The sequence below is a fragment of the Saccoglossus kowalevskii genome, chromosome 6 (assembly GCF_978046115.1).
Source record: "Saccoglossus kowalevskii chromosome 6, keSacKowa6.1, whole genome shotgun sequence".
Taxonomy (NCBI): Eukaryota; Metazoa; Hemichordata; class Enteropneusta; family Harrimaniidae; genus Saccoglossus; species Saccoglossus kowalevskii.
In genome coordinates, this window is record NC_140646.1 from 31898632 (window position 1) to 31910948 (window position 12317).

Here is a 12317-nt window from a genome sequence, read left to right on the forward strand (position 1 = left end):
CCCCCCCTCATCAACTTGTTTTCAACCAGCATCAGAAAATGGAGATGCCGGGTTTCGAACCCGGGGCCTCATACATGCAAAGCATGCGCTCTACCACTGAGCTACATCCCCGAAATGAGTTACAAAATGAAAGGATTGAAAAAAAATTGAATCACTAAATAAAATCACTTCGATTTATTCAATGAACACAATGAACATTGAATCATGTTACATTTTCAATACATCTCCCCAAAAATGAACTTTCCGACATCGCTAATTAGACAAACTGTAATGAGCCTGGCATTGGTGGTGTAACGGTTAGCATGGTTGCCTTCCAAGCAGTCGATTCGGGTTTAACTCCCGGCCAATGCAGCAGCAGATTGTTTTGAGGCAATGAATGCGTGTCAATTTCTTGTCACTACCAAATATAAGCTATTGAGCAATAACTGAATTGAAGAATAGAGTTTCCTTCAACTAATTTACAAGTGGGTTCAAGATGATCAAATGGTTTAGCTTTATGTTACTTTCAATTACGAATCAACACATCTCTAAAACGTTTTTCCCCCCTCATCAACTTGTTTTCAACCAGCATCAGAAAATGGAGATGCCGGGTTTCGAACCCGGGGCCTCATACATGCAAAGCATGCGCTCTACCACTGAGCTACATCCCCGAGATGAGTTACAAAATGAAAGGATTGAAAAAAAATTGAATCACTAAATAAAATCACTTCGATTTATTCAATGAACACAATGAACATTGAATCATGTTACATTTTCAATACATCTCCCCAAAAATAAACTTTCCGACATCGCTAATTAGACAAACTGTAATGAGCCTGGCATTGGTGGTGTAACGGTTAGCATGGTTGCCTTCCAAGCAGTCGATCCGGGTTCAACTCCCGGCCAATGCAGCAGCAGATTGTTTTGAGGCAATGAATGCGTGTCAATTTCTTGTCACTACCAAATATAAGCTATTGAGCAATAACTGAATTGAAGAATATAGTTTCCTTCAACTAATTTACAAGTGGGTTCAAGATGATCAAATGGTTTAGCTTTATGTTACTTTCAATTACGAATCAACACATCTCTAAAACGTTTTTCCCCCCTCATCAACTTGTTTTCAACCAGCATCAGAAAATGGAGATGCCGGGTTTCGAACCCGGGGCCTCATACATGCAAAGCATGCGCTCTACCACTGAGCTACATCCCCGAGATGAGTTACAAAATGAAAGGATTGAAAAAAAATTGAATCACTAAATAAAATCACTTCGATTTATTCAATGAACACAATGAACATTGAATCATGTTACATTTTCAATACATCTCCCCAAAAATGAACTTTCCGACATCGCTAATTAGACAAACTGCAATGAGCCTGGCATTGGTGGTGTAACGGTTAGCATGGTTGCCTTCCAAGCAGTCGATCCGGTTTCAACTCCCGGCCAATGCAGCAGCAGATTGTTTTGAGGCAATGAATGCGTGTCAATTTCTTGTCACTACCAAATATAAGCTATTGAGCAATAACTGAATTGAAGAATATAGTTTCCTTCAACTAATTTACTAGTGGGTTCAAGATGATCAAATGGTTTAGCTTTATGTTACTTTCAATTACGAATCAACACATCTCTAAAACGTTTTTCCCCCCTCATCAACTTGTTTTCAACCAGCATCAGAAAATGGAGATGCCGGGTTTCGAACCCGGGGCCTCATACATGCAAAGCATGCGCTCTACCACTGAGCTACATCCCCGAGATGAGTTACAAAATGAAAGGATTGAAAAAAAATTGAATCACTAAATAAAATCACTTCGATTTATTCAATGAACACAATGAACATTGAATCATGTTACATTTTCAATACATCTCCCCAAAAATGAACTTTCCGACATCGCTAATTAGACAAACTGTAATGAGCCTGGCATTGGTGGTGTAACGGTTAGCATGGTTGCCTTCCAAGCAGTCGATCCGGGTTCAACTCCCGGCCAATGCAGCAGCAGATTGTTTTGAGGCAATGAATGCGTGTCAATTTCTTGTCACTACCAAATATAAGCTATTGAGCAATAACTGAATTGAAGAATATAGTTTCCTTCAACTAATTTACAAGTGGGTTCAAGATGATCAAATGGTTTAGCTTTATGTTACTTTCAATTACGAATCAACACATCTCTAAAACGTTTCCCCCCCCCCCTCATCAACTTGTTTTCAACCAGCATCAGAAAATGGAGATGCCGGGTTTCGAACCCGGGGCCTCATACATGCAAAGCATGCGCTCTACCACTGAGCTACATCCCCGAGATGAGTTACAAAATGAAAGGATTGAAAAAAAATTGAATCACTAAATAAAATCACTTCGATTTATTCAATGAACACAATGAACATTGAATCATGTTACATTTTCAATACATCTCCCCAAAAATGAACTTTCCGACATCGCTAATTAGACAAACTGTAATGAGCCTGGCATTGGTGGTGTAACGGTTAGCATGGTTGCCTTCCAAGCAGCCGATCCGGGTTCAACTCCCGGCCAATGCAGCAGCAGATTGTTTTGAGGCAATGAATGCGTGTCAATTTCTTGTCACTACCAAATATAAGCTATTGAGCAATAACTGAATTGAAGAATATAGTTTCCTTCAACTAATTTACAAGTGGGTTCAAGATGATCAAATGGTTTAGCTTTATGTTACTTTCAATTACGAATCAACACATCTCTAAAACGTTTTCCCCCACTCATCAACTTGTTTTCAACCAGCATCAGAAAATGGAGATGCCGGGTTTCGAACCCGGGGCCTCATACATGCAAAGCATGCGCTCTACCACTGAGCTACATCCCCGAGATGAGTTACAAAATGAAAGGATTGAAAAAAAATTGAATTACTAAATAAAATCACTTCGATTTATTCAATGAACACAATGAACATTGAATCATGTTACATTTTCAATACATCTCCCCAAAAATGAACTTTCCGACATCGCTAATTAGACAAACTGTAATGAGCCTGGCATTGGTGGTGTAACGGTTAGCATGGTTGCCTTCCAAGCAGTCGATCCGGGTTCAACTCCCGGCCAATGCAGCAGCAGATTGTTTTGAGGCAATGAATGCGTGTCAATTTCTTGTCACTACCAAATATAAGCTATTGAGCAATAACTGAATTGAAGAATATAGTTTCCTTCAACTAATTTACAAGTGGGTTCAAGATGATCAAATGGTTTAGCTTTATGTTACTTTCAATTACGAATCAACACATCTCTAAAACGTTTCCCCCCCCCCCTCATCAACTTGTTTTCAACCAGCATCAGAAAATGGAGATGCCGGGTTTCGAACCCGGGGCCTCATACATGCAAAGCATGCGCTCTACCACTGAGCTACATCCCCGAGATGAGTTACAAAATGAAAGGATTGAAAAAAAATTGAATCACTAAATAAAATCACTTCGATTTATTCAATGAACACAATGAACATTGAATCATGTTACATTTTCAATACATCTCCCCAAAAATGAACTTTCCGACATCGCTAATTAGACAAACTGTAATGAGCCTGGCATTGGTGGTGTAACGGTTAGCATGGTTGCCTTCCAAGCAGTCGATCCGGGTTCAACTCCCGGCCAATGCAGCAGCAGATTGTTTTGAGGCAATGAATGCGTGTCAATTTCTTGTCACTACCAAATATAAGCTATTGAGCAATAACTGAATTGAAGAATATAGTTTCCTTCAACTAATTTACTAGTGGGTTCAAGATGATCAAATGGTTTAGCTTTATGTTACTTTCAATTACGAATCAACACATCTCTAAAACGTTTTTCCCCCCTCATCAACTTGTTTTCAACCAGCATCAGAAAATGGAGATGCCGGGTTTCGAACCCGGGGCCTCATACATGCAAAGCATGCGCTCTACCACTGAGCTACATCCCCGAAATGAGTTACAAAATGAAAGGATTGAAAAAAAATTGAATCACTAAATAAAATCACTTCGATTTATTCAATGAACACAATGAACATTGAATCATGTTACATTTTCAATACATCTCCCCAAAAATGAACTTTCCGACATCGCTAATTAGACAAACTGTAATGAGCCTGGCATTGGTGGTGTAACGGTTAGCATGGTTGCCTTCCAAGCAGTCGATTCGCGTTTAACTCCCGGCCAATGCAGCAGCAGATTGTTTTGAGGCAATGAATGCGTGTCAATTTCTTGTCACTACCAAATATAAGCTATTGAGCAATAACTGAATTGAAGAATATAGTTTCCTTCAACTAATTTACAAGTGGGTTCAAGATGATCAAATGGTTTAGCTTTATGTTACTTTCAATTACGAATCAACACATCTCTAAAACGTTTTTCCCCCCTCATCAACTTGTTTTCAACCAGCATCAGAAAATGGAGATGCCGGGTTTCGAACCCGGGGCCTCATACATGCAAAGCATGCGCTCTACCACTGAGCTACATCCCCGAGATGAGTTACAAAATGAAAGGATTGAAAAAAAATTGAATCACTAAATAAAATCACTTCGATTTATTCAATGAACACAATGAACATTGAATCATGTTACATTTTCAATACATCTCCCCAAAAATGAACTTTCCGACATCGCTAATTAGACAAACTGTAATGAGCCTGGCATTGGTGGTGTAACGGTTAGCATGGTTGCCTTCCAAGCAGCCGATCCGGGTTCAACTCCCGGCCAATGCAGCAGCAGATTGTTTTGAGGCAAAGAATGCGTGTCAATTTCTTGTCACTACCAAATATAAGCTATTGAGCAATAACTGAATTGAAGAATATAGTTTCCTTCAACTAATTTACAAGTGGGTTCAAGATGATCAAATGGTTTAGCTTTATGTTACTTTCAATTACGAATCAACACATCTCTAAAACGTTTTCCCCCACTCATCAACTTGTTTTCAACCAGCATCAGAAAATGGAGATGCCGGGTTTCGAACCCGGGGCCTCATACATGCAAAGCATGCGCTCTACCACTGAGCTACATCCCCGAGATGAGTTACAAAATGAAAGGATTGAAAAAAAATTGAATCACTAAATAAAATCACTTCGATTTATTCAATGAACACAATGAACATTGAATCATGTTACATTTTCAATACATCTCCCCAAAAATGAACTTTCCGACATCGCTAATTAGACAAACTGCAATGAGCCTGGCATTGGTGGTGTAACGGTTAGCATGGTTGCCTTCCAAGCAGTCGATCCGGGTTCAACTCCCGGCCAATGCAGCAGCAGATTGTTTTGAGGCAATGAATGCGTGTCAATTTCTTGTCACTACCAAATATAAGCTATTGAGCAATAACTGAATTGAAGAATATAGTTTCCTTCAACTAATTTACTAGTGGGTTCAAGATGATCAAATGGTTTAGCTTTATGTTACTTTCAATTACGAATCAACACATCTCTAAAACGTTTTTCCCCCCTCATCAACTTGTTTTCAACCAGCATCAGAAAATGGAGATGCCGGGTTTCGAACCCGGGGCCTCATACATGCAAAGCATGCGCTCTACCACTGAGCTACATCCCCGAAATGAGTTACAAAATGAAAGGATTGAAAAAAAATTGAATCACTAAATAAAATCACTTCGATTTATTCAATGAACACAATGAACATTGAATCATGTTACATTTTCAATACATCTCCCCAAAAATGAACTTTCCGACATCGCTAATTAGACAAACTGTAATGAGCCTGGCATTGGTGGTGTAACGGTTAGCATGGTTGCCTTCCAAGCAGTCGATTCGGGTTTAACTCCCGGCCAATGCAGCAGCAGATTGTTTTGAGGCAATGAATGCGTGTCAATTTCTTGTCACTACCAAATATAAGCTATTGAGCAATAACTGAATTGAAGAATATAGTTTCCTTCAACTAATTTACAAGTGGGTTCAAGATGATCAAATGGTTTAGCTTTATGTTACTTTCAATTACGAATCAACACATCTCTAAAACGTTTTTCCCCCCTCATCAACTTGTTTTCAACCAGCATCAGAAAATGGAGATGCCGGGTTTCGAACCCGGGGCCTCATACATGCAAAGCATGCGCTCTACCACTGAGCTACATCCCCGAGATGAGTTACAAAATGAAAGGATTGAAAAAAAATTGAATCACTAAATAAAATCACTTCGATTTATTCAATGAACACAATGAACATTGAATCATGTTACATTTTCAATACATCTCCCCAAAAATGAACTTTCCGACATCGCTAATTAGACAAACTGTAATGAGCCTGGCATTGGTGGTGTAACGGTTAGCATGGTTGCCTTCCAAGCAGCCGATCCGGGTTCAACTCCCGGCCAATGCAGCAGCAGATTGTTTTGAGGCAATGAATGCGTGTCAATTTCTTGTCACTACCAAATATAAGCTATTGAGCAATAACTGAATTGAAGAATATAGTTTCCTTCAACTAATTTACAAGTGGGTTCAAGATGATCAAATGGTTTAGCTTTATGTTACTTTCAATTACGAATCAACACATCTCTAAAACGTTTTCCCCCACTCATCAACTTGTTTTCAACCAGCATCAGAAAATGGAGATGCCGGGTTTCGAACCCGGGGCCTCATACATGCAAAGCATGCGCTCTACCACTGAGCTACATCCCCGAGATGAGTTACAAAATGAAAGGATTGAAAAAAAATTGAATCACTAAATAAAATCACTTCGATTTATTCAATGAACACAATGAACATTGAATCATGTTACATTTTCAATACATCTCCCCAAAAATGAACTTTCCGACATCGCTAATTAGACAAACTGTAATGAGCCTGGCATTGGTGGTGTAACGGTTAGCATGGTTGCCTTCCAAGCAGTCGATCCGGGTTCAACTCCCGGCCAATGCAGCAGCAGATTGTTTTGAGGCAATGAATGCGTGTCAATTTCTTGTCACTACCAAATATAAGCTATTGAGCAATAACTGAATTGAAGAATATAGTTTCCTTCAACTAATTTACAAGTGGGTTCAAGATGATCAAATGGTTTAGCTTTATGTTACTTTCAATTACGAATCAACACATCTCTAAAACGTTTCCCCCCCCCCCTCATCAACTTGTTTTCAACCAGCATCAGAAAATGGAGATGCCGGGTTTCGAACCCGGGGCCTCATACATGCAAAGCATGCGCTCTACCACTGAGCTACATCCCCGAGATGAGTTACAAAATGAAAGGATTGAAAAAAAATTGAATCACTAAATAAAATCACTTCGATTTATTCAATGAACACAATGAACATTGAATCATGTTACATTTTCAATACATCTCCCCAAAAATGAACTTTCCGACATCGCTAATTAGACAAACTGTAATGAGCCTGGCATTGGTGGTGTAACGGTTAGCATGGTTGCCTTCCAAGCAGCCGATCCGGGTTCAACTCCCGGCCAATGCAGCAGCAGATTGTTTTGAGGCAATGAATGCGTGTCAATTTCTTGTCACTACCAAATATAAGCTATTGAGCAATAACTGAATTGAAGAATATAGTTTCCTTCAACTAATTTACAAGTGGGTTCAAGATGATCAAATGGTTTAGCTTTATGTTACTTTCAATTACGAATCAACACATCTCTAAAACGTTTTCCCCCACTCATCAACTTGTTTTCAACCAGCATCAGAAAATGGAGATGCCGGGTTTCGAACCCGGGGCCTCATACATGCAAAGCATGCGCTCTACCACTGAGCTACATCCCCGAGATGAGTTACAAAATGAAAGGATTGAAAAAAAATTGAATCACTAAATAAAATCACTTCGATTTATTCAATGAACACAATGAACATTGAATCATGTTACATTTTCAATACATCTCCCCAAAAATGAACTTTCCGACATCGCTAATTAGACAAACTGTAATGAGCCTGGCATTGGTGGTGTAACGGTTAGCATGGTTGCCTTCCAAGCAGTCGATCCTGGTTCAACTCCCGGCCAATGCAGCAGCAGATTGTTTTGAGGCAATGAATGCGTGTCAATTTCTTGTCACTACCAAATATAAGCTATTGAGCAATAACTGAATTGAAGAATATAGTTTCCTTCAACTAATTTACAAGTGGGTTCAAGATGATCAAATGGTTTAGCTTTATGTTACTTTCAATTACGAATCAACACATCTCTAAAGCGTTTTTCCCCCCTCATCAACTTGTTTTCAACCAGCATCAGAAAATGGAGATGCCGGGTTTCGAACCCGGGACCTCATACATGCAAAGCATGCGCTCTACCACTGAGCTACATCCCCGAGATGAGTTACAAAATGAAAGGATTGAAAAAAAATTGAATCACTAAATAAAATCACTTCGATTTATTCAATGAACACAATGAACATTGAATCATGTTACATTTTCAATACATCTCCCCAAAAATGAACTTTCCGACATCGCTAATTAGACAAACTGTAATGAGCCTGGCATTGGTGGTGTAACGGTTAGCATGGTTGCCTTCCAAGCAGTCGATCCTGGTTCAACTCCCGGCCAATGCAGCAGCAGATTGTTTTGAGGCAATGAATGCGTGTCAATTTCTTGTCACTACCAAATATAAGCTATTGAGCAATAACTGAATTGAAGAATATAGTTTCCTTCAACTAATTTACAAGTGGGTTCAAGATGATCAAATGGTTTAGCTTTATGTTACTTTCAATTACGAATCAACACATCTCTAAAGCGTTTTTCCCCCCTCATCAACTTGTTTTCAACCAGCATCAGAAAATGGAGATGCCGGGTTTCGAACCCGGGACCTCATACATGCAAAGCATGCGCTCTACCACTGAGCTACATCCCCGAGATGAGTTACAAAATGAAAGGATTGAAAAAAAATTGAATCACTAAATAAAATCACTTCGATTTATTCAATGAACACAATGAACATTGAATCATGTTACATTTTCAATACATCTCCCCAAAAATGAACTTTCCGACATCGCTAATTAGACAAACTGTAATGAGCCTGGCATTGGTGGTGTAACGGTTAGCATGGTTGCCTTCCAAGCAGTCGATCCGGGTTCAACTCCCGGCCAATGCAGCAGCAGATTGTTTTGAGGCAATGAATGCGTGTCAATTTCTTGTCACTACCAAATATAAGCTATTGAGCAATAACTGAATTGAAGAATATAGTTTCCTTCAACTAATTTACAAGTGGGTTCAAGATGATCAAATGGTTTAGCTTTATGTTACTTTCAATTACGAATCAACACATCTCTAAAACGTTTCCCCCCCCCCCTCATCAACTTGTTTTCAACCAGCATCAGAAAATGGAGATGCCGGGTTTCGAACCCGGGGCCTCATACATGCAAAGCATGCGCTCTACCACTGAGCTACATCCCCGAGATGAGTTACAAAATGAAAGGATTGAAAAAAAATTGAATCACTAAATAAAATCACTTCGATTTATTCAATGAACACAATGAACATTGAATCATGTTACATTTTCAATACATCTCCCCAAAAATGAACTTTCCGACATCGCTAATTAGACAAACTGTAATGAGCCTGGCATTGGTGGTGTAACGGTTAGCATGGTTGCCTTCCAAGCAGTCGATGCGGGTTCAACTCCCGGCCAATGCAGCAGCAGATTGTTTTGAGGCAATGAATGCGTGTCAATTTCTTGTCACTACCAAATATAAGCTATTGAGCAATAACTGAATTGAAGAATATAGTTTCCTTCAACTAATTTACAAGTGGGTTCAAGATGATCAAATGGTTTAGCTTTATGTTACTTTCAATTACGAATCAACACATCTCTAAAACGTTTCCCCCCCCCCCCCCCTCATCAACTTGTTTTCAACCAGCATCAGAAAATGGAGATGCCGGGTTTCGAACCCGGGGCCTCATACATGCAAAGCATGCGCTCTACCACTGAGCTACATCCCCGAGATGAGTTACAAAATGAAAGGATTGAAAAAAAATTGAATCACTAAATAAAATCACTTCGATTTATTCAATGAACACAATGAACATTGAATCATGTTACATTTTCAATACATCTCCCCAAAAATGAACTTTCCGACATCGCTAATTAGACAAACTGTAATGAGCCTGGCATTGCTGGTGTAACGGTTAGCATGGTTGCCTTCCAAGCAGTCGATCCGGGTTCAACTCCCGGCCAATGCAGCAGCAGATTGTTTTGAGGCAATGAATGCGTGTCAATTTCTTGTCACTACCAAATATAAGCTATTGAGCAATAACTGAATTGAAGAATATAGTTTCCTTCAACTAATTTACAAGTGGGTTCAAGATGATCAAATGGTTTAGCTTTATGTTACTTTCAATTACGAATCAACACATCTCTAAAACGTTTCCCCCCCCCCCTCATCAACTTGTTTTCAACCAGCATCAGAAAATGGAGATGCCGGGTTTCGAACCCGGGGCCTCATACATGCAAAGCATGCGCTCTACCACTGAGCTACATCCCCGAGATGAGTTACAAAATGAAAGGATTGAAAAAAAATTGAATCACTAAATAAAATCACTTCGATTTATTCAATGAACACAATGAACATTGAATCATGTTACATTTTCAATACATCTCCCCAAAAATGAACTTTCCGACATCGCTAATTAGACAAACTGTAATGAGCCTGGCATTGGTGGTGTAATGGTTAGCATGGTTGCCTTCCAAGCAGTCGATCCGGGTTCAACTCCCGGCCAATGCAGCAGCAGATTGTTTTGAGGCAATGAATGCGTGTCAATTTCTTGTCACTACCAAATATAAGCTATTGAGCAATAACTGAATTGAAGAATATAGTTTCCTTCAACTAATTTACAAGTGGGTTCAAGATGATCAAATGGTTTAGCTTTATGTTACTTTCAATTACGAATCAACACATCTCTAAAACGTTTTCCCCCACTCATCAACTTGTTTTCAACCAGCATCAGAAAATGGAGATGCCGGGTTTCGAACCCGGGGCCTCATACATGCAAAGCATGCGCTCTACCACTGAGCTACATCCCCGAGATGAGTTACAAAATGAAAGGATTGAAAAAAAATTGAATCACTAAATAAAATCACTTCGATTTATTCAATGAACACAATGAACATTGAATCATGTTACATTTTCAATACATCTCCCCAAAAATGAACTTTCCGACATCGCTAATTAGACAAACTGTAATGAGCCTGGCATTGGTGGTGTAACGGTTAGCATGGTTGCCTTCCAAGCAGTCGATCCTGGTTCAACTCCCGGCCAATGCAGCAGCAGATTGTTTTGAGGCAATGAATGCGTGTCAATTTCTTGTCACTACCAAATATAAGCTATTGAGCAATAACTGAATTGAAGAATATAGTTTCCTTCAACTAATTTACAAGTGGGTTCAAGATGATCAAATGGTTTAGCTTTATGTTACTTTCAATTACGAATCAACACATCTCTAAAGCGTTTTTCCCCCCTCATCAACTTGTTTTCAACCAGCATCAGAAAATGGAGATGCCGGGTTTCGAACCCGGGACCTCATACATGCAAAGCATGCGCTCTACCACTGAGCTACATCCCCGAGATGAGTTACAAAATGAAAGGATTGAAAAAAAATTGAATCACTAAATAAAATCACTTCGATTTATTCAATGAACACAATGAACATTGAATCATGTTACATTTTCAATACATCTCCCCAAAAATGAACTTTCCGACATCGCTAATTAGACAAACTGTAATGAGCCTGGCATTGGTGGTGTAACGGTTAGCATGGTTGCCTTCCAAGCAGTCGATCCGGGTTCAACTCCCGGCCAATGCAGCAGCAGATTGTTTTGAGGCAATGAATGCGTGTCAATTTCTTGTCACTACCAAATATAAGCTATTGAGCAATAACTGAATTGAAGAATATAGTTTCCTTCAACTAATTTACAAGTGGGTTCAAGATGATCAAATGGTTTAGCTTTATGTTACTTTCAATTACGAATCAACACATCTCTAAAACGTTTCCTCCCCCCCCCCTCATCAACTTGTTTTCAACCAGCATCAGAAAATGGAGATGCCGGGTTTCGAACCCGGGGCCTCATACATGCAAAGCATGCGCTCTACCACTGAGCTACATCCCCGAGATGAGTTACAAAATGAAAGGATTGAAAAAAAATTGAATCACTAAATAAAATCACTTCGATTTATTCAATGAACACAATGAACATTGAATCATGTTACATTTTCAATACATCTCCCCAAAAATGAACTTTCCGACATCGCTAATTAGACAAACTGTAATGAGCCTGGCATTGGTGGTGTAACGGTTAGCATGGTTGCCTTCCAAGCAGTCGATCCGGGTTCAACTCCCGGCCAATGCAGCAGCAGATTGTTTTGAGGCAATGAATGCGTGTCAATTTCTTGTCACTACCAAATATAAGCTATTGAGCAATAACTGAATT

At 39.4% G+C, this 12317-nt stretch overlaps 33 non-coding genes across 33 annotated transcripts; 10 read left to right on the plus strand and 23 right to left on the minus strand.

The window, feature by feature from the left end:
* Positions 1-39: 39 nt before the first annotated feature.
* Positions 40-111, minus strand: TRNAA-UGC (transfer RNA alanine (anticodon UGC)). Its single transcript has one exon. It is a non-coding gene; the product is annotated as a tRNA-Ala (tRNA).
* Positions 112-578: 467 nt separating this feature from the next.
* Positions 579-650, minus strand: TRNAA-UGC (transfer RNA alanine (anticodon UGC)). The gene has a single exon. It is a non-coding gene; the product is annotated as a tRNA-Ala (tRNA).
* A 168-nt stretch (positions 651-818) lies between these two features.
* TRNAG-UCC (transfer RNA glycine (anticodon UCC)) lies at positions 819-890 on the plus strand. The gene has a single exon. It is a non-coding gene; the product is annotated as a tRNA-Gly (tRNA).
* A 227-nt stretch (positions 891-1117) lies between these two features.
* TRNAA-UGC (transfer RNA alanine (anticodon UGC)) lies at positions 1118-1189 on the minus strand. Its single transcript has one exon. It is a non-coding gene; the product is annotated as a tRNA-Ala (tRNA).
* A 467-nt stretch (positions 1190-1656) lies between these two features.
* TRNAA-UGC (transfer RNA alanine (anticodon UGC)) lies at positions 1657-1728 on the minus strand. Its single transcript has one exon. It is a non-coding gene; the product is annotated as a tRNA-Ala (tRNA).
* A 168-nt stretch (positions 1729-1896) lies between these two features.
* Positions 1897-1968, plus strand: TRNAG-UCC (transfer RNA glycine (anticodon UCC)). Its single transcript has one exon. It is a non-coding gene; the product is annotated as a tRNA-Gly (tRNA).
* Positions 1969-2198: 230 nt separating this feature from the next.
* On the minus strand, positions 2199-2270 carry TRNAA-UGC (transfer RNA alanine (anticodon UGC)). The gene has a single exon. It is a non-coding gene; the product is annotated as a tRNA-Ala (tRNA).
* A 467-nt stretch (positions 2271-2737) lies between these two features.
* On the minus strand, positions 2738-2809 carry TRNAA-UGC (transfer RNA alanine (anticodon UGC)). Its single transcript has one exon. It is a non-coding gene; the product is annotated as a tRNA-Ala (tRNA).
* Positions 2810-2977: 168 nt separating this feature from the next.
* Positions 2978-3049, plus strand: TRNAG-UCC (transfer RNA glycine (anticodon UCC)). The gene has a single exon. It is a non-coding gene; the product is annotated as a tRNA-Gly (tRNA).
* A 230-nt stretch (positions 3050-3279) lies between these two features.
* On the minus strand, positions 3280-3351 carry TRNAA-UGC (transfer RNA alanine (anticodon UGC)). The gene has a single exon. It is a non-coding gene; the product is annotated as a tRNA-Ala (tRNA).
* A 168-nt stretch (positions 3352-3519) lies between these two features.
* On the plus strand, positions 3520-3591 carry TRNAG-UCC (transfer RNA glycine (anticodon UCC)). The gene has a single exon. It is a non-coding gene; the product is annotated as a tRNA-Gly (tRNA).
* Positions 3592-3818: 227 nt separating this feature from the next.
* On the minus strand, positions 3819-3890 carry TRNAA-UGC (transfer RNA alanine (anticodon UGC)). Its single transcript has one exon. It is a non-coding gene; the product is annotated as a tRNA-Ala (tRNA).
* A 467-nt stretch (positions 3891-4357) lies between these two features.
* TRNAA-UGC (transfer RNA alanine (anticodon UGC)) lies at positions 4358-4429 on the minus strand. The gene has a single exon. It is a non-coding gene; the product is annotated as a tRNA-Ala (tRNA).
* Positions 4430-4896: 467 nt separating this feature from the next.
* On the minus strand, positions 4897-4968 carry TRNAA-UGC (transfer RNA alanine (anticodon UGC)). The gene has a single exon. It is a non-coding gene; the product is annotated as a tRNA-Ala (tRNA).
* Positions 4969-5136: 168 nt separating this feature from the next.
* TRNAG-UCC (transfer RNA glycine (anticodon UCC)) lies at positions 5137-5208 on the plus strand. Its single transcript has one exon. It is a non-coding gene; the product is annotated as a tRNA-Gly (tRNA).
* A 227-nt stretch (positions 5209-5435) lies between these two features.
* TRNAA-UGC (transfer RNA alanine (anticodon UGC)) lies at positions 5436-5507 on the minus strand. Its single transcript has one exon. It is a non-coding gene; the product is annotated as a tRNA-Ala (tRNA).
* A 467-nt stretch (positions 5508-5974) lies between these two features.
* TRNAA-UGC (transfer RNA alanine (anticodon UGC)) lies at positions 5975-6046 on the minus strand. The gene has a single exon. It is a non-coding gene; the product is annotated as a tRNA-Ala (tRNA).
* A 467-nt stretch (positions 6047-6513) lies between these two features.
* Positions 6514-6585, minus strand: TRNAA-UGC (transfer RNA alanine (anticodon UGC)). Its single transcript has one exon. It is a non-coding gene; the product is annotated as a tRNA-Ala (tRNA).
* A 168-nt stretch (positions 6586-6753) lies between these two features.
* On the plus strand, positions 6754-6825 carry TRNAG-UCC (transfer RNA glycine (anticodon UCC)). Its single transcript has one exon. It is a non-coding gene; the product is annotated as a tRNA-Gly (tRNA).
* A 230-nt stretch (positions 6826-7055) lies between these two features.
* TRNAA-UGC (transfer RNA alanine (anticodon UGC)) lies at positions 7056-7127 on the minus strand. The gene has a single exon. It is a non-coding gene; the product is annotated as a tRNA-Ala (tRNA).
* A 467-nt stretch (positions 7128-7594) lies between these two features.
* TRNAA-UGC (transfer RNA alanine (anticodon UGC)) lies at positions 7595-7666 on the minus strand. The gene has a single exon. It is a non-coding gene; the product is annotated as a tRNA-Ala (tRNA).
* Positions 7667-8133: 467 nt separating this feature from the next.
* On the minus strand, positions 8134-8205 carry TRNAA-UGC (transfer RNA alanine (anticodon UGC)). Its single transcript has one exon. It is a non-coding gene; the product is annotated as a tRNA-Ala (tRNA).
* Positions 8206-8672: 467 nt separating this feature from the next.
* Positions 8673-8744, minus strand: TRNAA-UGC (transfer RNA alanine (anticodon UGC)). Its single transcript has one exon. It is a non-coding gene; the product is annotated as a tRNA-Ala (tRNA).
* Positions 8745-8912: 168 nt separating this feature from the next.
* TRNAG-UCC (transfer RNA glycine (anticodon UCC)) lies at positions 8913-8984 on the plus strand. The gene has a single exon. It is a non-coding gene; the product is annotated as a tRNA-Gly (tRNA).
* Positions 8985-9214: 230 nt separating this feature from the next.
* Positions 9215-9286, minus strand: TRNAA-UGC (transfer RNA alanine (anticodon UGC)). Its single transcript has one exon. It is a non-coding gene; the product is annotated as a tRNA-Ala (tRNA).
* Positions 9287-9760: 474 nt separating this feature from the next.
* Positions 9761-9832, minus strand: TRNAA-UGC (transfer RNA alanine (anticodon UGC)). The gene has a single exon. It is a non-coding gene; the product is annotated as a tRNA-Ala (tRNA).
* Positions 9833-10302: 470 nt separating this feature from the next.
* On the minus strand, positions 10303-10374 carry TRNAA-UGC (transfer RNA alanine (anticodon UGC)). Its single transcript has one exon. It is a non-coding gene; the product is annotated as a tRNA-Ala (tRNA).
* Positions 10375-10542: 168 nt separating this feature from the next.
* Positions 10543-10614, plus strand: TRNAG-UCC (transfer RNA glycine (anticodon UCC)). Its single transcript has one exon. It is a non-coding gene; the product is annotated as a tRNA-Gly (tRNA).
* A 227-nt stretch (positions 10615-10841) lies between these two features.
* Positions 10842-10913, minus strand: TRNAA-UGC (transfer RNA alanine (anticodon UGC)). Its single transcript has one exon. It is a non-coding gene; the product is annotated as a tRNA-Ala (tRNA).
* Positions 10914-11380: 467 nt separating this feature from the next.
* TRNAA-UGC (transfer RNA alanine (anticodon UGC)) lies at positions 11381-11452 on the minus strand. Its single transcript has one exon. It is a non-coding gene; the product is annotated as a tRNA-Ala (tRNA).
* A 168-nt stretch (positions 11453-11620) lies between these two features.
* On the plus strand, positions 11621-11692 carry TRNAG-UCC (transfer RNA glycine (anticodon UCC)). Its single transcript has one exon. It is a non-coding gene; the product is annotated as a tRNA-Gly (tRNA).
* A 232-nt stretch (positions 11693-11924) lies between these two features.
* TRNAA-UGC (transfer RNA alanine (anticodon UGC)) lies at positions 11925-11996 on the minus strand. The gene has a single exon. It is a non-coding gene; the product is annotated as a tRNA-Ala (tRNA).
* Positions 11997-12164: 168 nt separating this feature from the next.
* Positions 12165-12236, plus strand: TRNAG-UCC (transfer RNA glycine (anticodon UCC)). The gene has a single exon. It is a non-coding gene; the product is annotated as a tRNA-Gly (tRNA).
* The last annotated feature ends 81 nt before the right edge of the window (positions 12237-12317 follow it).